The sequence below is a fragment of the Pinus tabuliformis genome, chromosome 8 (genome assembly GCF_031772625.1).
Source record: "Pinus tabuliformis cultivar Carrire ecotype Pingquan chromosome 8, CPIR1, whole genome shotgun sequence".
NCBI lineage: Eukaryota > Viridiplantae > Streptophyta > Pinopsida > Pinales > Pinaceae > Pinus > Pinus tabuliformis.
This window is the reverse complement of record NC_142294.1, coordinates 524,498,514-524,522,080: the sequence shown is the minus strand read 5'-3', so window position 1 is coordinate 524,522,080 and position 23,567 is coordinate 524,498,514. Positions and strand designations below refer to the sequence as shown.

At 36.5% G+C, this 23,567-nt stretch overlaps 1 pseudogene; it reads right to left on the bottom strand.

Annotated features, from left to right (window-relative positions):
• Nucleotides 1–3,324: 3,324 nt before the first annotated feature.
• Nucleotides 3,325–3,891, bottom strand: LOC149236465 (heat shock protein 82 pseudogene; annotated as a pseudogene).
• Nucleotides 3,892–23,567: the final 19,676 nt, after the last annotated feature.

Here is a 23,567-nt window from a genome sequence, read left to right as displayed (position 1 = left end):
CTCTTGTGTTCCTTTTACCTTTTCATGATTTGTCTTTATATAACTGCTCATAGCTCAAAGGTTAGAGCTTGCTTTGTATGATGTGACAATTTTATTACCCCTTAATGATGATTCAGTTCATCGCTCATCAAGGTTGGGACATGCAAAGGTTCCTTCTTTTGATGTAATGGATCAACATGTTCTCAGGAATCGAGTGATGGCCATATGAGTAAGGTAGAGCTCATGCTAGGATTCTTCCCATGTGCTAATCTTTAGGTCCCTAGCCATCATTTGCATTTTGATTTTATTTCTTTTGTTTTTCTTGTGGCTATGATTTTCTCTCTCTACTTCTTTTTGTTACATTGACCTCCTAGGGAAAATTTTATAGGCCCTATTGAGGTATGTGGACATATGAGTGCTAGATCCCAAAGAACCAATGGTTAGTTGAACCCAAAGAATGGAGGTGAGATATGGGATTGTAAAGTAAGATGAAAGGTGTTAAGTATGATATAGTTCAATGGTTTTCTCATTGATGCCAACGTTATTTAATGAATGCTCTTATATTTGTCTAGATTGCATCAAGTTGGAAGCTTCATTGAAGGATGGTTGGAAACCCTAGCTCTATGATTTTGATTCCTTGGATGATGGACATACTCCTTGTTGAGTCCAGAAAATGTCATTCATTTCCATTACACTTTCACTATTATGTCCATTATATCACCTCCATTTCACCTCCATTTCACTACTATGCCACCACATTCATCCCACTTTCATTATCATTGGGCCACCTTTATTTGTTTCCAATATTTATTATTTCTAAGCCTTTTGAGTGAATTTGTGGTTAAACATTAGAAATAAATGTGCATATGCTTATACCTAACAAATGGGTTGAGTTTGTTGACATGTGTAGGTTGAAAGGAGACTTCTAGAAGACCCTTATGTGGCACTCTAAGGCCAAATTCGAATTTGGTTGGAAAGAATCATGGGATCATGAGGATATGTGTCACATCTCCTAATTGTATTGTAACTCTAAGAAGACATGTGTCTTATCAGTTCCTATTTTGATTAGGACTCTAGAGGTAGAGGGAGAGATTCATGGATTCTCATTAATGAGATGGCTCTCATCTTTTTGTATAAATAGGAGATCTCTCTCCTTCATTTGTTAGTCTTTTCTTAGTCCTTTTAGCTTGTTAGTCCCATGGATTTTGAAAGCTTTTGTACTTTGTACTTTTGAAGAAATTGAATAAAGCTTTGATGTTCTAAACATGGAAGGAGATGTGAAGTAGATGTCATGGAGCATATTAGGATGTAAGTAGAGTAGATTTCATTTTGTAAATATTGCTTTGTAGAATGTAAGGTAGATTAGATTTTTCATTTATGCAATTTTAATTCATGCAAATGTGTTTAATTTTGCTTTGATTTCATGACTAATGGCATATGTGATCATCTTGTCTATGTTGCTGACCTTTATTTTTCTAGTTTGATTTTCATTAGTATCATTTCTTTAACTTGCACTTTACTTTCTACTCTTAGATATCAAGTTGTTCATCTATTGATGGTTCTTTTTCCATAATCAAATAACTTTATTGGAGCCAAAATATCATTTAGTACAGCTTGGTTTAGTTTGCTTTAAGACTCACATTGCTGACTTGTTCATAACTAGCTGAAAGGCAAAAAGGTTAAGAAAAGGTTAAAGTAGTGTGATTTGTCTCCTTTATGTAGTGTCACTTAGATTTCACATTTCATTTTCATTTTAAATCAGCAACAAAGATACTGGGCCGATGTCATTTAGTCCTTTATTTGATGTCTTTATTTTCCTTTAAGCATTTGATTTCATAGGTGGAAGGGGGCCCCTGCCTTGTATAGTTGTCACTTTAATTTTATGCATTTCTTTTTCTGATTTTCATGTATATTAATGTACAGTTTGAATTACTGCATTTTATTTTCTTTTTAACATGTATATTATTGTACATAAATTGCTCTCAAGTTGATTGTAGATTAGTGATGCACATAGCCTTTTAATGAACTAATGACGTGATAGAATCATCTTGTCCTTTTGCTGAAGCAGCAAGGATACTGGGTCTCATAGTCATTCTCTCATTATTTGATTATTGCATTTTATTTTGATTGAACTAGTTGTATATTTACACTTTTGTTTAAATACTAACTCCATCAATAACATGTTTTAAGTTCTTTTGAAGTGCTAAGTTTTGGAAGTTACCATTAAGGACATAGGCTTTGTCTTGAAATCTTTATCCATACTTGTCCTTTAAAAGTATTCTTAAGACCTTAGAAAACCAACAAGAACAAAACCCCAAAAACGACATAAACTATAAAACAACAAAGTAAGAGAAAGGTTAACTAAGCACATATAGTGCACCACACTTCATCAGTTTACGATACCCGGATTGATAATTTATGTAGAGCAATTTAAGACATTAAATTGACTAGACATTTTGGCGCCGCTGCCGGGGAAGTGTAATTAGGAGACCTTATTTCTTACATCTGAAAAAAAAAAAAAAAAAAAAAAAAAAAAAAAAAAAAAAAAAAAAAAAAAAAAAAGAGAGTAACAATTCTTGAGTGTGCTCTCCTCCTGCACTTTGTGTGATCTAGAGGATCAGAAAAAGGATTGTTAAGTTAAAAAAAAAAAAAATAATAATTCTTGAGTATGCTCTCCTCCTGCACTTTGTGTGATCTGGAGGATCAAAAAAAGAATTGTTAAGAAAAAAAATAGGAGACAAAATAAACTTCATCACTTCAATTGATTCAAGAAAAAAAAAGGAGAAGAGAAAAAAAAATAAACTTCATTTCATTTCCATTTTCACTCCATGCCATCCATTTCATCAATAAAAGTTATTTCTCCATGATCATTTCCATTAAGATTGCCTAACTATCTCTATTTAGCTAAGTGGTTGCTGTGATACTGGTTTCCACAGCTGATACCGGTTTCCGCAGCTGATACCACTCTGTTTTTCAAACTTACAGTCAAGATGTTAGTGCAATAAAATGAAAATGCAGGAATGACTAAGCAATATAAAAATTCAAAATTTCAGAGAAAAAACAATCTATGGCTATCTCCATTCCTAGTTTTCGCTGTGGCTTCAATAAAAAAATCAGCCTCCCTGATCAAGCTTTGGCCTTAAAACGAACCTGCAAAAGCATTACGTCTCCTTTAGTTGTTTTCATGTCTCTTGCAAACAGCAGCATCAAATCAATTCTTTCATCTCTGTGTAGGCTCTAAAATTAGAGAGAAAGCAGCGGTATGCAACAACATTGCATACTGTTTATCCCTATACATGTGTTTTTTTTGGTTTGTTTGTTGTGTAGACAAAAATTAGCAGAAATCTAATGATCATAACAAGGGAGACCACCCAATTCCTGAATCCATGACTTCTGTGGGCTTTCTCCGGGAATAAGCTCCTCATAGTTGTTCATTATGAAAACCCTTCTCACATAAAGCTTAATATTGTTGAGCTTCTTCTTTGTATCAAAGAAATCGAATGGAGCCCTCTTTGGAACAAAGAGAACAGCCTTGAACTCCAATTGACCCTCTACAGAGAAATGCTTCACTGCCAAGTGATCCTCCCAATCATTGGTGAGACTCTTATAAAATGATGCATACTCTTCCTTTGTAATCTAAACTGGCTTTCTCATCCAGATGGGCTTTTGCTTGTTGACGAGACTCCATTCATGCGATACTTCCTTTACCTTCTTTTTCTTCTTATCTTTCTCCTTTTCGTCCTCCACTTCCTGGATATTCCCTTCATCTTCCTTCTTCTCCTCTATCTCCTCTTCGTCGTCACTGACCTCCTTCTCGGTGGTATTCTCAGTCCACAAATAAATGGGGTAGCTAATGAACTCGGAATGCTTCTTGATCAGATCCTTCAGCCGCCTCTCCTCCAAGTATTCCATATAAAAAAAAAAATTCACAGCCGAATGCAGAACTGTTAACTCAGGAAAAATGCGTAAACACAGGAAAAACGTCAAACTTCAAACGTTTGATTTTCCCAAATGGAAATGAATTTCACAAAACTAAAACATGGGTTTTTTTTCCAGGTGGGTTAATTAGATAACCCAGAAACCATTTGAGAAAATTTGTGGCGGTCTGGGAGAAATCTTCGGTTCTTTGGAGCCTCTTTTTTGCCGCCGCGTGAATAAATACGTAAATTAAGTTAATTAACAGATAGTTTGAATGTGTTCTGCGTGTCTGAGGAGGAGAAATCCAAATAGGAGTCATCTATGTGCTGCTATTCAAGCCTAATTATAGTCTTATTCGTTGAGACGTGACCGTAATATCCGCAACCGTTTGATGAGATGTGTACACAGTCATCCGATCTGGAAGGTTCCCGCCGTTACTCTACCCATACCATACACCTCACATGCTTTGCTGAAAATTTGTCAAACTCAAGTGATTTATTTGAAGCGAAAGTCAAATCAGTTAATTGCAGCTCAAACGTGTAAATTGCATAGTTCAACAATGTCTATTGGTAAAGGCAGCCAATTCCAAGATTGAAGACTCAACAAAACATGGCAGTTTTCCAAACAAATAGGTCTCTTCTCCACCACGATCTCCGCAGCCAAAAACTGAAACGTGTATGAAAGCCGTCCGACTCCAAAGGATTTGGCCGTTATTTCATTTCCTTATCACTCCATTCTCACACGCATTTGAACTCATTCTCATGCTTGTCTTCCACTCCTTCACACTTTCACCATTTCCGCTCTCATTTTGCTGTAAACTTCACGTCTCTGTTTTAAACCCCGCAGCTCTGTTTTAAACTCCACGGCTTTGTTTCAAACCCCGCAGTTCCGTTTCAAACTCGTATTACCTTGCATAACACTGCGGCTATTCCACTTACAGCCGTAGTCCATCCATCTTTCCCGTGAGCATCCTCCTTGAGCATCCATACACAGTCAAAGCTTCAGCCGAAGTTGAGATGGGGAAACTGCTTAGTTTGTTCTTCCCTTGAACGTCCACACAGCCACTCCATTTCACAGTACTTTCTACACTCTGCACTTTCCGCAGCCAATACAGCGTTTTTGCATCTCACACAGCGTTTCCGCAGCCAATCCCAGATTCCGCAGTTGTTTTGTTAAACTCTAGGTTGCAGGTGTCATCAAGCAAAACAAGTCACATGGGTAGCTGGGGGAATGTTGGTACATGGATGGTGTCCTATTCATTCGATCAACTTTGATGAAAAAGACCCCGGTCAAAGGGAAGTCAAATTGTGTATTATCACAAAGTCGCCACACTGAGTCGCCACACTAAGTCGCTGCATGTCAAGAAAAAATAATAATTTTGAATCAATGAAATGAACAAGTTATTTTCTCACCTTTCTGAAGGTATTGATTAATTTTGGACTGATAATGAAAGATGAATGGCTAACTTTTTATTCAAGATTTTTAGCTACAGAGCTGTTCCCCAATTCCGCAGCCAGAAAAACCTCATTGTTCAAATCAGCCTATCTTTCTCATACAAAATCAGATTTTGATGATTTAAGTACCATTGGAAAGATCTCAACAAGATCTATACAATGAGAAATATATCATTAGAGTTTGAAATGGCAAATAATGAAATAAATTGCTGAAAAGAAGCAACATCAACTTGAGGCACTAATTCCAAAGCAGGTATAAATTCTTTTGATTTTTTCCTTTGAGAACTTGTTTCATTAATACAAATTCTTTGTTTTGTGTGTGAATATCATAACTAGAGAGATTGATCACCTCTCTCCTTTGATAATCTTACATTCCATTGCAGAAGAAGTATTAGTTTTTTTGCAGGTTCCAGGAGGAAGGACAAATGACTACAAGAGAATGGTGTCTCTCCAAGAGACCAATTTGTTTCATAAGAGGATGATCAACAACAAAGAGGAAATATGCTGATGCAAAATCAGATCCAAACACTTGAAAAACTTTCAGACATTATTGTCTCCATCACATCCATCCATCGCAGCCATACTTCACAATAAATCATTCACCTCATTTTCCTCCATATTTTCCATTTTCATTCACATACACTTTCCATCTCTTTTTGTCCATTCATAACCCACAAATAAAAGCAAGAGGCTCATTCACATGCTTATTGCCATTGCCATTTCTGTTCTCCATTGCCATTTTCCATTTTCATTTTCCATTCCTTGTCATTTTCATTCCGCAAATAAGCCCTGCTTCAATGCAAATTATTGAGTCCATAGTCCTTTGAGTCTAAGTTCTTTGTAAAAACACCTTGAGGCTTGCATGCCTTAATGGCAAGTCCTCATGCTGACAAACAATGGGAATACATTAATGTCCCTTGTTCGTTAGATCTTCTAGGTGACTCGACATCAGCAAATTCATTCGTACCTAGCAAGATGTGTTTGGGCATCTTGACTCTCATTGTCATCAATGGTGAGAGTTCTCGTGTTGACTAGTGGCATCCATTAATGGCCACTAAGCCAACAATTTCCTACTATGTTCGACATCAGAACATCTTTTCACATAGTAGGAATTGTGCCAATGAGTTTTGAAGACATGAAGACTATTATTTTCAGCATTTTGGAGCAGATTCAGCAAGTTTTAGTAGAAGCAATAAAAAGTCATCTTATCTCTCTATCCATGACTCCTCTTGATCAGCCACTTGAAGAAGAAAATGATCAGAAGTTTTCAGCCACCACACATACAACTCATCCATTCCAAAGGGTAAGTGAAGGTACGGAATTTTCTAACTTTTAACCATAGAATTCCATAAAAAGCTAGAATGATAATTGTTGGAAAAACATTTCTCTTCCTCATTTCATAAAATTGCCAATACCATCAGTTGGGGGGGGGGGATACATTCATATTCATATCTTGCCATGTCCATATCATATTCAAGAGCCCACATACTTCCAACATATATTAATTATTACATTGCTATTATGAGCATACAATGGCTTTTGAAAAAGTGCTTAAAGGATAAATTGGATACAAACAAAATCATGGTTGTCACATAAGAACCAACCATTATGCAATCCAATAAAGATATACTTTGCAACAATAATCAAAATATCATTATGCAAAGTTCAAAGATCAAAATAGAAGGCAACAAAAAATGGTTGTAACACAAGAACCAACCATGTTGCAATTCAAGTGAAACACTTTGCAGAAATATGAAGTTATCAAATGATATCATGCAAAGTGAAGCCAAAGCTCAAGGATCAAAAGAGTTAATGTAATATATATTGCATGAGGACATGCAATAGCTTCAGTTGGGGGGTATGTTGAGTCCTGAAAATGTCATTCATTTCCATTACACTTTCACTATTATGTCCATTATATCACCTCCATTTCACCTCCATTTCACTACTATGTCACCACATTCATCCCACTTTCATTATCATTGGGCCACCTTTATGTTTTTCCAATATTTATTATTTCTAAGCCTTTTGAGTGAATTTGTGGTTAAACATTAGAAAATAATGAGCATATGCTTATACCTAACAAATGGGTTGAGTTTGTTGACATGTGTAGGTTGAAAGGAGACTTCTAGAAGACCCTTATGTGGCACTCTAAGGCCAAATTCGAATTTGGTTGGAAAGAATCATGGGATCATGAGGATATGTGTCACATCTCCTAATTGTATTGTAACTCTAAGAAGACATGTGTCTTATCAGTTCCTATTTTGATTAGGACTCTAGAGGTAGAGGGAGAGATTCATGGATTCTCATTAATGAGATGGCTCTCATCTTTTTGTATAAATAGGAGATCTCTCTCCTTCATTTGTTAGTCTTTTCTTAGTCCTTTTAGCTTGTTAGTCCCATGGCTTTTGAAAGCTTTTGTACTTTGTACTTTTGAAGAAATTGAATAAAGCTTTGATGTTCTCAACATGGAAGGAGATGTGAAGTAGATGTCATGGAGCATATTAGGATGTAAGTAGAGTAGATTTCATTTTGTAAATATTGCTTTGTAGAATGTAAGGTAGATTAGATTTTTCATTCATGCAATTTTAATTCATGCAAATGTGTTTAATTTTGCTTTGATTTCATGACTAATGGCATATGTGATCATCTTGTCTATGTTGCTGACCTTTATTTTTCTAGTTTGATTTTCATTAGTATCATTTCTTTAACTTGCACTTTACTTTCTACTCTTAGATATCAAGTTGTTCATCTATTGATGGTTCTTTTTCCATAATCAAATAACTTTATTGGAGCCAAAATATCATTTAGTACAGCTTGGTTTAGTTTGCTTTAAGACTCACATTGCTGACTTGTTCATAACTAGCTGAAAGGCAAAAAGGTTAAGAAAAGGTTAAAGTAGTGTGATTTGTCTCCTTTATGTAGTGTCACTTAGATTTCACATTTCATTTTCATTTTAAATCAGCAACAGAGATACTGGGCCGATGTCATTTAGTCCTTTATTTGATGTCTTTATTTTCCTTTAAGCATTTGATTTCATAGGTGGAAGGGGGCCCCTGCCTTGTATAGTTGTCACTTTAATTTCTTGCATTTCTTTTTCTGATTTTCATGTATATTAATGTACAGTTTGAATCACTGCATTTTATTTTCTTTTTAACATGTATATTATTGTACATAAATTGCTCTCAAGTTGATTGTAGATTAGTGATGCACATAGCCTTTTAATGAACTAATGACGTGATAGAATCATCTTGTCCTTTTGCTGAAGCAGCAAGGATACTGGGTCTCATAGTCATTCTCTCATTATTTGATTATTGCATTTTATTTTGATTGAACTAGTTGTATATTTACACTTTTGTTTAAATAATAACTCCATCAATAACATGTTTTAAGTTCTTTTGAAGTGCTAAGTTTTGGAAGTTACCATTAAGGACATAGGCCTTGTCTTGAAATCTTTATCCATACTTGTCCTTTAAAAGTATTCTTAAGACCTTAGAAAACCAACAAGAACAAAACCCCAAAAACGACATAAACTATAAAATAACGAAGTAAGAGAAAGGTTAACTAAGCACATATAGTGCACCACACTTCATCAGTTTACGATACCCGGATTGATAATTTATGTAGAGCAATTTAAGACATTAAATTGACTAGACACTCCGCACTTATTGGAGGTTTCCGAAGAAGTATATCATTGAATTCACCTTTGATATCCTTGCCATTGGATTCTCCTTGTCAAGTTGGTTCTAGTATATGTGGTACACCCCAAGAAGTCTCACGGTTTGTGAGTTATGCTTGTCTAAAGTTGACGAACCCATGACTGTAGGCACAAATCCCAAAGGATGGTGATGTGGCACCCCATCATTAGCCAACTCATTATTGAATCAAGAAAGTTAGGCTTTCATCAAGGCTAACATATTTTTGAAAGCATTTAAATTATTTTATACTTAGAAGGGGTCTTGGCTTCCAAGAAAATCACAACCCTAGCCCCCTCTTAGGGCTTCAAATTAAATAAAATCCCAAATTTAAAAAGTGAGAGGATCTCTCTCCTAAATATCCTCAAATGAATCTCCTACTAGAATCCCCTTTTCTATCCAAGGATAATTTATTTAAAGGTTACTTGTCTCTTCATCTATGTAAGCATTTTTTAACAAAAACCATTCGTAATAAAGCTTGGAAATTTTACTCGGTCTTATGGTGAACAAATATATCAAACGAGAGGCTACCGGAGGAGGAATTTTGTGGATGTCTTTGGATTATATTTTTTGGGACTATGGTTATGTTTGGTTTGATTATTACTGGTAGGAAATTAGAAATTATAACCCATGCTCCAAGTAAAGCATCCTCAAGGGTTCACAGATTGTTTTGAATGGTTTTGTTGGGTGATCTCTATGGTTCGGTCCTTATTTCTGTGATTACAAATTTGATACTTTGCTCAGGTTCAAACTAATGAAGTACTCTATCCCTGTGGCCATCAAGTTTTGAAGCATTCGTTGTACCTTGTATCTTTCATTTCAGTGGTTCAGTCCCATCTAGCACATCAATTCCAAACTCTGTTATATCTTATTCCTAAGGATTGAAGGCAAGCGAAAGGGTCTCAGAATTTCCTTTTTAGAACAATGAAGTACTTTGTGTGAATTCGATGATAACACAAAGTATAAGAACGTTTCTTTTGCAACCTACTCTCTGAAGTATACAAAGACATTTACAACTCTGAAGCTTCTCTAATTACTGTGAAGATTCTCGGCCTATGGTTTCTTCAAAGTTTGTAGTGGCAAGGAGTAGCTAACTGCTATTTTGATATTTCCAATCTTTCATACTTGCGCTCCTTTTGAAGTCCTCCATGACATCGAGGATCCTAAGTCAAATTACAGTGGTTATAACAATCTCTATTGGGCTTACACTTTGATATACTTGTCTAGGAGAATTCAATCCAATTTGTTCAAATCCAAGGTTGAAGCAACTCAGCGAAAGTTTATTTTTTCACTCTTCAGATTATCTTGAAATTTTCCATTTGACACATACTTGAGATCTTTTATTTGAAGATTTGTTGCCATAATAAAATCAATGTTCCCTATTTGAAAATTCGATCATTGAAATTAAGTCTATTTTGAAGAAGTGATAATAACATAACTACAACATTACAGGGCATATAGTTCGGCCTTTTGAAGATCAAATACTGTATCATTTCAGAAGAGTTTAGTCCAGTTCAATGTAATGAGACAGAAGATCCATATATATTTATAAGTTCCATCAAGGTAATGAAGTTGACTTGATTTGAATTTGCGGTGGTTTATTTACTATTGGAAACAATACGTATTGGCACAACACGTCTATAGTCACTCTCTTAGCGACGTGTCTGTCAAAACCTATTATCGTTTATAAGCCCGCTAGCATGAGTTAAGTGAATTTGATGTTGAGTATGTCAATTAAGCTAAGGAACATGTTTGATATATTTCACTTTATATGATAAAGTATATTGGGCCCCATATACATATTTTACTTTTGTTTTGAAAGTTGGATTTGTCGCACAATTAGCAATAGTGGATGGTTGGTAGATCATTTGGAGGATGCCTGAAAGGAATTAGTTTGTAGATGTTGGGTGTGGAGCCTGATTATCTTCTGTATTCAAAGGTTTCAGCTGGATGTAGTCAATCTGGGCTGTTCATTAGGCGGATGATCTAACGGTAGAATTTATGTTTAATTTAGGGTTTTTTTTCCCTAGAAGGCAACCCCTCACTATATATGAGGGAATTGTATTGCGTCTATGTATATCTGTATTCTGAGTGAGGAAGGGAGAGGAGATTGAGAGCGAAGAGGGTGTTATAGCAGATCTCTTGTAGGTTGTATCTCTTCAGTTTGCTTGGTAATATATAATTTTCTAACAATAGAATGGTTAAATTTATCTAGTTATTGATGATTGAAGAAAGTATGGTTACTCATACAGAGATGGATGATGTTTTGATTTAGTAATTGGGGATTGTTATTAAAGGCCTGTATCATCTTTAGTAGATTATTAGTGTCTGCATTGTCAGTCAAGAAGTTGGCCTCACTTATTAGAGCATGTTGATGCTAGGGTTTGTTGCAGCGTATTGGTTCACCATCCTATGATCCCAAATTGGTTAGCGATACAATCTGCTTTTGGGAATCATTAAAATTAGTGGCACTTAGGGTTATGCTTGTGGCAGTGCAATATTGCAGTTTATGATCCCGGAGTAGAGATAGTACAGGTCATTGGGTCAGTGGATTGAATGTACTACTGCTTGAATTTCTAACAGATATATCTATACGACGAATCATTGTGAAGCTAGGGTTTCAACAACATAAGTTTAGGTTCAGTATTGGCATTGACAACTAGGTTTTGATGTGAGTTGAGTAGTGAGGTTGTCAGGGTTTGATAGTGATATAAAGAAGAAACATAGATTATGTTGTAGATCTTATGTATTGATTCAGAGCACAGGTAGATCCATTCTAAAAATCATGAAACGTGGTCTTCCGATTGATCAGGGTGGCAGGGTGGTGTAAGGAAAAAGAGTGGAGACTCCTTCAGGTTGGACCCTGTGAACACTTCAGGGTAGCAGGGTGGTGTTAGGGCAGGTTGGAGCCTACACATGGTGTTGGAGAGTCCATCTAGTTGCAGCTGGTACACAGGGTGTTGGAGCACCTTCAGGTTGGAGCTTGTAAACTAGGGCATTGGGGCGTCCTCCCAGTTGCAGTTGGTAAACATGGCATTGGAGTGTCCTATTGGTTGAAGCCTGCAAATAAGGGGGTTGGAGGTCCTTCAGTTGGAGATAAAAACTTTATGTAAATATTTTGAAGACATATATTAAGAAGCGTTCAATGGTTTTGGTCCTAGAGGGGTTTCCACCTAAAAAACTTTGTGTCTACTCTCTCTATTTGTTATGCATTGTTGAATGGTGTTGATGATGTTTATGTTTATTTGATACTAATAAAAATTAATGTTCTATGGAATTAAAAATATACTAATTGTAAGAAATGTTGATTCACCCCCTCTCAATATTTCCAACAATTGGCATTAGAGCAGGTTCTTTCAGTAGTAGTTTAACAGTTGGAAGGCAATCTCAGAGTGCAGAGATGGAAAAATAAAAAAGGAAAGCTGCCAAGCATTCAAAGGAATCTAAAGAAGTTTGATGTATAAAAATAGTTTAAGATCCTATTATGCTGATGAAGAGAGATAGGTTGGTCCAATTTCTCTATTTACTAAATCAAATGTTACATTTTGGAAAGCTAGAATGGAAGCCTATTTCCAAGCTATTGGATGTAATGTATGATTTTAAGTTGTTGATGGAGATACACCCACTAATGAATTCAGAAAGTGAAATTTAAAGGCTATGAGTATCATTCTAAGTACATTTCCAGATTCTGTAAAATCCAATATAGGTCCATGCTCATCTACCAAACAACTTTGGGAGAAAATTCAAAATCTTCATGCAGGTCAAGATAAAGATATTGATAATTGTGTGGATCCTCATATCAAATAATCGAACAATGATGATGAAGAAGATGTAGAAGAGGACAAGGAAAAGGAATTAATTAATATCTTCAAAGAATGGAAGAAAACAGAGAAGGAAAATTGCACACTCAAAGAAGAAGTTTCTATTTTGAAACTCCAAGTGTAGGAAGAGAAAGCAAGGAGAAAGACATAGAAAGACAACTAAAATGATCTAGTCAAAGGTACGGATTTGAAGTTGATAAAAAACAAAAGGAACTAGATGCATCTTTGGCAGAAATTAGCAGGCTCAGAAAGGAAAGACAAAATGAGCAAATACAAGTTCTTAACAGAGAAGAAGAAAATGTCACTCTTCTAAAGTTAAAAGTGGAAGAGGTAGAAGAAAGAAGAAAGGTTTTGAAAAGCAGGTTTTAGGAAGATATTGCTCAAGAGAAAGAGGAACTTGATGTTGCCTTAATTGAAATAGACAAGCTCAAAAAATGGTAGAAGGAGAAATTGTTGGATGACAAAAGGAAGAACAATGACATTTCTCAATCAAAGATGAAGGCAAAAGAAACAAAAGAAGTATCATATAATGGAGGTACAAGAGCCAAATCCCCACAAAGCAAGATTGATGAAACATATGCTAGCAAGATCCATCAAAGAATAAATTAAAATGAAGGGGAAAATAAGATTAACAATGTTGTGGCTCCAAGAAGTAATATTGAATGATTTAAGGGTAAGGATCAATAAGAGGTTGTACCTACTCCAAGAAATAATGAATACAGAAGATCATCCATACAAGATAACTCATCGAGGTACACTACTTTGTTTAATGGTTATTGTTTTTCATATACTAACTTTGGACATATGGCTAGGGATTGTAAAAATTATGACAAGTACAATTATCAAGGGAATTATCAAAACCATAGAAGTAAGGTTGCAGGAACTCAAGACAGATACTTCAATGATTTTTTCAGCCAAAAGTATATGTCTCTCGTTCCATCGTTCATGCCAAATGTTGAATGCTATAAATTCCATAACTATGGACATATAACACATAATTGTTTGTACAAGATGGAATCATTCATAATGGACAACTCTAATATCAGGTATAAGAAAGTCTGGAGAAGAAAATAGATGCAAGAAGACACTTTGGACTTTATTGTTGAAGACTCCCACCCAATGAATGTTGAATAGGGGGAGCCTATATAGAAGGTTGATGGATTATAGATGATAGATTGCATAAGAAATCAAAGCAGTTTTCAGCATCATGGGCAGCTTCAATAGAATAACAACTTAAAATTTAGGTAAAATCATATGTGTCAAGTCATGGGATCATAGCAAGAATTAAAGAAGAAAAGAACAATTAAAGGAATATAGGTCCACAGTGACTGTCATCTCTTTCAAATTGACAGACAGGAAGAAAAGCATATCATTAGAAGAAGTCAAAGGAGTCATCAGTATTGTGGGCAGATTAGTCAACTTGAGGAATAACAGGTTTGCAGAGTAGAATTACAAAAGGTATCAATTATGTTAATTCTTATGAATCATAACATGTCAAGGGGAGATAGGTTTTTTATTGCAACAAGCATTGATTAAGGAATTTAGAAGAAGATAAGGTATCTTGAAGGAAGATAGAAGAAGGCTTCTCGTTAGGGGGAGCATAGGTAGGTTATAGGTCCATATAATGAAGCAGATTGTCATGGGGAGTTACTCTTTGTCATTGATATCAAAGGGGGAGAGAAATCAGGAGAAGATTGAGGCATGAAGGCAGGGGGAGCAGTGATCATAGGGGGAGTACATGTGTTGCCATAAATGACAAAGGGGGAGATTGTTGAATGGTGTTGTCATTGATGCCAACTTTAGTTAATGAAAACTTTTATATTTGTTTGGATTACATCGAGTTGGAAGCTTCATTGAAGGATGGTTGGAAACCCTAGATTTAGGGTTTGGATTCCTTGGATGATGGACATCCTTTGCACTTGTTGGAGGTTTCTAAAGAATTAAATCATTGAATTCACCTTGGAGATCCTCACCATTGGATTCTCCTCATCAAGTTGATTCCAATGGTATGTAGCATGCCTTGAGAGCCCTCGCGGTTCGTGAGTTATGCTTGTTTGAAGTTGAAAAACCCATGATTGGGGGCATAAACACCAAAGGATGGTGTTGTGGCACCCCATCATTGTCCATCTCATTATTGAATCAAGAAAGTTGGGCTTTCATCAGGGCTAACATTTTCTTGAAAGGATTTAAAGGTTATTGTATACGTACAAGGGGTCTTGGATTCCAAGAAAAATCACAAGCCTAACCCCCTCATAGGGCTTCAAATTAAATAAAATTACAAATTTAAAAATGGAGAGGGATCGCTCTCCTAAAAATCCTCAAACAACTCTCTTACTAGAAGCCCCTTTTCTATGCTAGAAAATATCTATTTAAAGGTTCGTAGTCTCTTCGTCTAGGTAAGCATTTTTTGAACAAATATCTTTGTTAATAAAGCTCAGTAATTGTAATGTCCCGGTTTATAATTTTTCCTAATTTTCTCGGGAAATTGCTTAAATATTTCTACCATAAATTTCTCCAACAAATTGCAAAACAAGAACCATGAAATTGCAGGAAAAATAAAATAACATTTCCAAATAAACCCAGATATGCCACAATTGTAAATAAACCAAGAAATGGAGAATTGAGCAACTTTATTTATTTACTAGAGCAATTACATACAAAAACTCTCGATAGAAATAGCTGCAGTGATGACCATAGAAGATCTCCTGCAATAATAAATCGGGCCTCCAAAATAGAACTAGAAACAAATACGTTGGACCTGCGAATTACTGCCCATAAATTCCACTGCTGCTGCTAGAGGTGAATTGTGATTTATGCCCTCAAATCTGCTCCAAATTTTTTGCAAAATTAACTAGAGGCTTCTCTCACCAAAATCTACCAAACCCAGAAAAATCTTGGGCTAATTCTAGTTGACCCTTAAAGCCCCAAAAAGTGTGAATTACCCAGAAAATATTGTTGTTGCTACTGTCACTGTTGGAGAAGAATTGGAATTTATGCCCTCAAAACTACTCAGAAAATATTAAAATTTAACCCAGAACTCCTCACACCAAACCCATAAAAGTATAGAAATGATTTGGCTTATCTCCAAGCCAAAATCGAACCCATAATGTGATGCAAACTACCCAGCTAACCAACAATACGCCCTACAATATGAATGCATGATTCTGGCCTGAATATTGCCCAAAAAAATCTATAAAATTAGCTATAGGCTCCTCACACCCAAATCTACAAAACCCATAAATTGTTTGGGCTAATTTCAGCTGACCCGAAATGCCCAAAATAGAGCAAATTTCCAGCTACATAGTTTTGTGCCCAACCAAAGACGAACTGCTGAGAAATGATAAAACTCACTGGTGAATGGTTGAGAGATTGTGGACAAATATCCATTGGAAAATAGTTATCACTGTCAATTAAAAACTCCCAAAAAATACCAACACCAAACACCAACAAAAACTATGTTCTCCAATCCTTGTGCAAGCTCTATAAGAGAAAATATGGCCCAGCCAAAATATACAAGAAAAATTTGAAAAATGGTGCCAAATACATCCTCTAACCAGTAGAAAATCTCCTGGAAATACCCAAAACTTGTAATAGAAAAAATGTTGCTCCAAATAACCTTAAGGGTTTCTCTTCTACACCCAGAAATACAAATATTATGTGTGATTTTTCTGCAATAAACTCAAATGGAAGTCTTGAAATAGACTCCCCCAATTCCTCACTAGGGAGACACTTGAAGTTCTCCAAAGATAGAGGTGGAATTTGTGCTTGGAAATCCCATGTGCTAAGCAGCACTAGTTGTCTTGGATGAACAACTCAAGAGAACTCAAGTTTAGATGTCAAATAGAAATGATAGGATAGAATGATTTGCAATTGAGTTCCTCCTCCTTTTATAATTCTTCATGGAGCCTCCCCCTAGCTTCTAAATCCTCCATTTTTCCTTATTATTTTATTGGTGGGGGCTATTTTCAACTTTTTAGCACCATTTGAATAAAATAATAATTTGCTGCTATTCCAATAAAATAATAATTTTCCTCCATTCTCCTATAAAATATTACTTTTCTGCCATTCTCCATTAAAATAACAATTTACCTTTATTTTCTAATAAAATATTATTTTGTCACAATTCACCCTTAAAATAATAATTTCTGCTTTTCTCCCACAAAATAATATTTTCTCCATTTTATTTAATATCTCCAAAATTGGTAAAACTCCATCGCGAATTTTGCACTCACACAAATTGGGGACATGACAACAATTTTACTCGGTCCTATGGTGAAAAAATCTATCAAATGAGAGGTTAATTGGGGAGGAATTCTACAGATGTCTTTGGCTTATATTTTTTTGGGACTAAGGTTACATTTGGTTTGGTTATTATTGGTTTAAAAATTGAAATTATAACCCATGCTCCAAGTAAAGAATCCTCAAGGGCTCACTGATTGTTTTGAAGGGTTTTGTTGGGTGATGTCTATGGTTCAATCCTCATTTTTGTGATTACAAACTTGATATTTTGCTCATGTTCAAACCAATGAAGTACTCTATCGTTGTGGCCATCAAGTTTTGAAGCATTTGTTGTACCTTGTAGATTTCATTTCAGTGATTCGGTCCAATCTAGGGCATCATTTCAAACTATGTTATATCTCATTCCTGAGGATTGAACACAAGCGAAAGGGTGTCATAAATCCCGTTTGAGAACAATGAAGTAATTTTTGTGAATTTGATGATAACACAGACTATAAGAAAGTTTTTTTTGCAACCTATTCTTTGAAGTAAGAAAGTACATTTAAAGCTCAGAAGGTTCTCCAATTACTGTGAAGATTCTCGGCATATGGTTTCTTCAAAGTTTGCAATGGCATGGAATGTTAAATTTCTATTGTGATATTTCCATTCTTTCATACTTGTTGCTCCTTTAGAATCCCTCCATTATGGCGAGGATCCTAAGTCAAATTACAATGGCTATAACAATCTCTATTGGGCTTACACTTTGATATACATATCTAGGAGAATTCAAGCTGATTTGTACAAGTCCAAGGTTGAAGCAGCTCAATGAAAGTTTTCATTTTCACTCTTCAGATCATCTTCAAATTGTGCATTTGACACATACTTGAGATTTGTTATCTGAATATTTGTAGCCACAATAAAATTAGTGTTCCTTTCTTGGTAATTCGATCCTTGAAATTAAGTCTATTCTAAAGAAGCAATAATAACATAGTTACAACACTATAAGGCATACAGTTTGGCCTTTTGAATATCAATCAGTGTATCATTTCAGAAGAGTTTAGTCCAGTTTAGCAACGATGAGATAGAAGGTCCATATATATTTATAAGTGCTAGCAAGCTAATGAAATCGACTTGATTTGAATTGGAAGTGGTCTATTTACTATTGGCAACAACAGGTATTAGCACGACCACGTCTACAGTCACTGTCTTAGCCACGAGTCTCTCAAAAGATGTTATTGCTTATAAGCCCACCAACATAAGTTATGTGAATTTGACATTGAGTATGTCGATTAAGTTAAGGAACATATTTTATATATTTCACATTATATGATAAAGCATATTGGGCACCATATACATACTTTACTTTTGTTTTGAAAGTTGGAGATGTCACATAGTTAGCAATAGTGGGTGGTTGACAGATCATTTGGAGGATGTATGAAAAGAATCAGATTATAGAACGCTTAAATTTATATAGTGATTGATGATTGAAGAAAGTTTGGTTACTCATACAGAGAGGGATCATGTTTTGATTCAGTAATTGGGGATTGTTCTTAAAGGCCTTCATCATCTTCAACAGATTATTAGCACATGTGTTGCCAATCAAGAAGTCAGCCTCACTTTGCAGCCGTGTATCCTCATCTTCTAAATGGATTTCCAAAGTAAGAGTTCTGTAAATTATAAGGGTTTCCAGTAGTAAACAATAACATAGTCTCATCATTTTTTAAGTTGGTACAATGAAGTAGAGCATGTTGATCCTAGGGTTTGTTGTAGCGTATTGATCCACCATCCTATGATCCCAAGCTTTCCAATGATATAATTTGCCGTTGGGAATCATTCAGATTGGTGGAATTTAGGGTTATGCTTGTGGCAGTGTGGTATCGTAGTTTATTGTTATCAACTTATTTTACCCCCTAGGGTCAGTGTTCCTTAGTCCTCATGGTTGTTTGACTTTTTCCAGGCCTTAGAACCTCCTTTTTCAATTCATACTTCCCAGTTGCATTGATGGAGGACTATGAGAGCAACTAGAGCCTCCTAGTTCCTTGTGCGAGCGATTATGGCCTTTTTCAGACTCTTCTATGCCTGTGACTGGGGATGTCTTCTAGAGTGTCTTGGTCCCTAGGAGATCAGTTCGACTCATCACTTATTCGAGCTAGCCAAGACTTATCATTTAGAAGTTTCCATGACTTCTTGTTGTCCTTAGCATCTACATTCATCCTCTTGGGACCTCTCTTTTGCCTATTTATACTGGACCATTTGAGAGGGTCAAGTTAGTGAAAGATAGTTTTGGAGAGTCAGATTCTTGGTGAGATTATATAGGTTCATTCTATCCTTTAGGAGAATGTATCTAGACACATATGGGCTTGAGAAGTTAGGAAAATTCTACAATAATGGACCCCTAGCCAACTCATACACAAGTGGGTCAAGTTGATCTCCTTGGGAATGACAAACTCTAGAAACCTTTTTCATAATTATGAATTTTTGCTCAATTATGAAATAACTATTATCTTATAATTATAATATTTCGCTGAAATAATTATGAGAAATAAATCAATTATGTAATTCCACCCTAATCATGGGATAAATATCACATAAGTAAAAGAAAAGGTGAAAAAGGATGCATTTTAGCCAAACAACTGAGGTAAGTTGATATTGGGTTTATCTCACTATAATGGAGTGGAAAATAGGGTTATAACAACTGCCAATATTAATGCACTCTATAGATGTTAGGGTGTGATAAAATGGACTGTATGGATTGTCATGGGATAAATTAGGGCATAAAACCCTAAAATTGGTAACACACGCTGCAATGTAATGAATATTCCCAATATAATATTAACTATGTAATTGCATTAACGTTGCCACCAATGCATTATCGCTGCCAATATAATAATGATGATTTCTAAAATGAATATATAGCATTGTTGTCACCATTGTATTGTCCATAATATTGAATCTCGGATGAATTTGCAAATGTTCTTGAAAATTGTTCCCATAAACAACCCCATCAACACATGGTAATATATATGCCACCTATAGTATATTTTCCAATAATTAAAAAATGGGAATCTGAAGTGCGCCAGACTCTCTCCCTCTCTCTCTCTCTCTCTCTATATCTCTCTCTCTCTCTCTCTCTCTCTCTCTCTCTCTATATATATATATATATATATATATATATGATCCAGATTTAAACAGGAACACAACAAATTACAGATATAACCAGAAATACAGAGATGCAGTAGAAATAATACTTCATTTCATTAATGTAAAATACTAAAATATGCTTACAAACAGAAATGGAAATAAACCAGCTAGGGCGATGGTAGCTTATCTCTGAGAAGAGATGTGGCAGCTACATGCCTCTGAACTGTCTTACAAAGAGGCTCGCAGGCCTATTTATTATTGAGAAATAATGGAAAACCCTAAAAATCCAAAAACCTATCCCTAGGAGATGAAGCACCAAACTATGGGCCCCGTTTTGGGTAAATTGGTACATCAACTTCCTGGGGTTGTAACTTTGGCATACGATCGTCATTTGATGTGCACAATAGCTCGTTAGAAAGATCTATCCAAGGAATACAACTTTGGGAAGCGAAACATCAACCCATGGACCCATATTTCTCCCCATTTTCCCAGAAAACATCGTTTAGGGCCTTAAAACTACTCCAGAAGTTCAGGACCCGAAAAACTGCAAAAAATAGTAAATTGTGCTACAATTAAGGAAACTGGAAAACTGAAAGAGACAGTTGTGGGGGCCCAAGTGGGATAAGTGTGTGGCCATCGACATCCACCTGGATCATTCCTCCCCCTTAGGAAGAAATGGTCTCCATTGCATTGAGTTCCTCGATGAGATGAGGAAACTTTTGTTGAACTTGGTCCCTGGTGAGTTGTTCTGCAACCTTTGATGTGTCCAGTAATAGTGGGAAGCATGGTCGAGGGCGGTCCACATTGAAAAATTGGTGCAAGTGAAGGAATGGGGGAATGTTGTGATCCAAATCATTGTTTCCCATAGCCTTGATACTGGTGTAGGGACCATGTCGGAGTGGTTTGATCTTTTAATGGGATCTTATAAGGTGTTCTTTCTGCAGATGTAACTAGACTTTTTCACCCACCTGAAACTTGTGTGGCACTGGATGTTGATCATGTCACTGCTTATACTTGGAATTTTCCAGAATGGAGTGGCGATAGATCAGCCCATTGGGTAGAGGTGCTCTGGAAGTCAGATCAACCAAATGCTTGACCTGACAGTGCAACGGTACCCCTGTGGGTGAGGAGAAGATGACTGTATCCCTCTTCTACTATTGCTGTGTGGAGGAATCCTTCTCGAGGGTCATGGATGTTGCAACGATCTTCCCCTTACTTTGGGAGCGAACCAAACAGAAAATGAATTTCCTAGTCTGGGAGATGAGCTTGCTGCATTTCTTAGCAATGATTAAAGAGGTGGTGGTAGGTGGGGCTACCTCTAGTATCCTGTATAATGAATTACCTAAAGAAATAATAACAATGTGAGGCCTTGACTCATACATATCATGTCGCCTCCATAAGTATGGTTGGCCTAATAGTACATCATAAACATCAAAAGTTGCAACATCACACAATACCTCATCGGTGAAGGGATTGATTCTGTAGGGAAGGCAACACTGTTGGCGGACTCGGAGATCTCGTCCTTGGTTAAGCCACCTGATACTGTACGACTGCGGGTGTGGTGTAGTCAGTAGGCCCAAATGCTTCATGACCTCTACTGAAATGAGGTTATTTTGGCTCCCACTATCAACAATGAATTGCAATGGTGAACCCTTCACCCACATTTTTGAGTGGAAAAGTCGCTCCCCCTCCTCTGGATCTTCGGGCTCATTCTTCTGGACCTTGGCGGTGGCAACAATGGTGCTGGCCTCTACATCAATGATCTGCTTCCCTTTGCCATTCCCCTTGTCGGGTTCTAACTCAGCGTCAGAACATGCATCTGATTTTGAAGCCTTCAACCTGGCCACCAAAAACTGCTTGGTCCGACACTCACTTGTGTTGTGAGTGGGGCTCTTATGGAACTCGCACCACTTTCTTGTGTCCTTCTTTGACTTCGTGGTGTTGTTCTTTTCTTGTGGCTGCGACAGGTTGTCTTGGGTCACCCCACCTTGGATTTGTCTTTTGTTCTTCAGATTCACAGATCCAAAGTCTCACTTCTTTTGTTTAAACTTCTTCTCGATTTTGATAGCATATTGGTACATCGTGCTGAGCTAGGAGATGTTCAAGAACTCCATCTTGTCCTGGATGTATCTGTGTAGGAAACCGCAATATTTGAGTACCAAATCTAGCTAAGAGTCCTTGATACCCAACTGTGTGTGAAGGGTATGAAAAATGTTTGTGAACTCCAGCACATCTTGGTCCCTTCCCTATTGCAGCGGGGTCCACTTTATGTATTTGTCCTCATATCTTTTGACAGGGTAGTACTGCTCCTTGATGGCATCCCGGAATGTAGTCCAAGTGGGTGCGGTTGAAAATAGTGAGCCCGTACTTTCATCCTTCTGGTCATAGTAGGTTTCTCACTAGTCCTTGACATGGGGGGCTGCTTTGATAAGAGAAAAAATAATCTTTTCCCGACTGGAAAAATCATGAACAAAAAAATACCCTTCTAGTAGATTTAACCATTTATCTATAGCCTCTGCATCTATCCGACCCTCGAATATGGGGATTTCAAAGTTAACTTGTACCTTAAAGGGTGTGGTGTTTCCAGAGTAGCTGTTAGAAGCCGATGCGTCACCCCTGGGTAGCCGCCAAAGGATCTGGGAAAAGTTTTCCATCATCGCGTTCCTTTGTCGCTCGAGGGATTCTTTGAGTAAGATTTTGATAGGATCTCCTACCCCTCGTCTTTCTTTACATCTACCATGGGAGGTCGTCAGGATTTGTGAGGCTAGTCTTGGAAAGGTTCGACTAGTTCAATCCCTAACTCCTTATATCCTTACCTCGTTGGGGACATGCAAAGAAAAACAGAGAAAGAGTAGACCACTCTGATACCACTGATCTAGATTTAAACAGGAATGCGACAAATTACAGATATAACCAGAAATACAGAGATGTAGCAGAAATAATACTTCATTTCATTAATGTAAAATACCGAAATATGCTTACAAACAAAAATGGAAATAAACCAGCTACGACGATGGTAGCTTATCTCTAAGAAGAGATGTGGTGGCTACATGCCTATGAACTGTCTTATAATGAGGCTCGCAGGCCTGTTTATTGTTGAGAAACAATGGAAAACCATAAACATCCAAAAACCTAACCCTAGGAGATGAAGCTCCAAACTATGGGCCTTGTTTTGGGTAAATTGGTACATCAATTTCCCGGGGTCGTAACTTTGGCATACGATCTTCGTTTGACATACACTATAGCTCATTAGAAAGATCTATCCGAGGACTACAAATTTGGGAAGAGAAACATCGGTCCATGGACCCATGTTGCTCTCAGGTTTCCCAAAAAAAATCGTT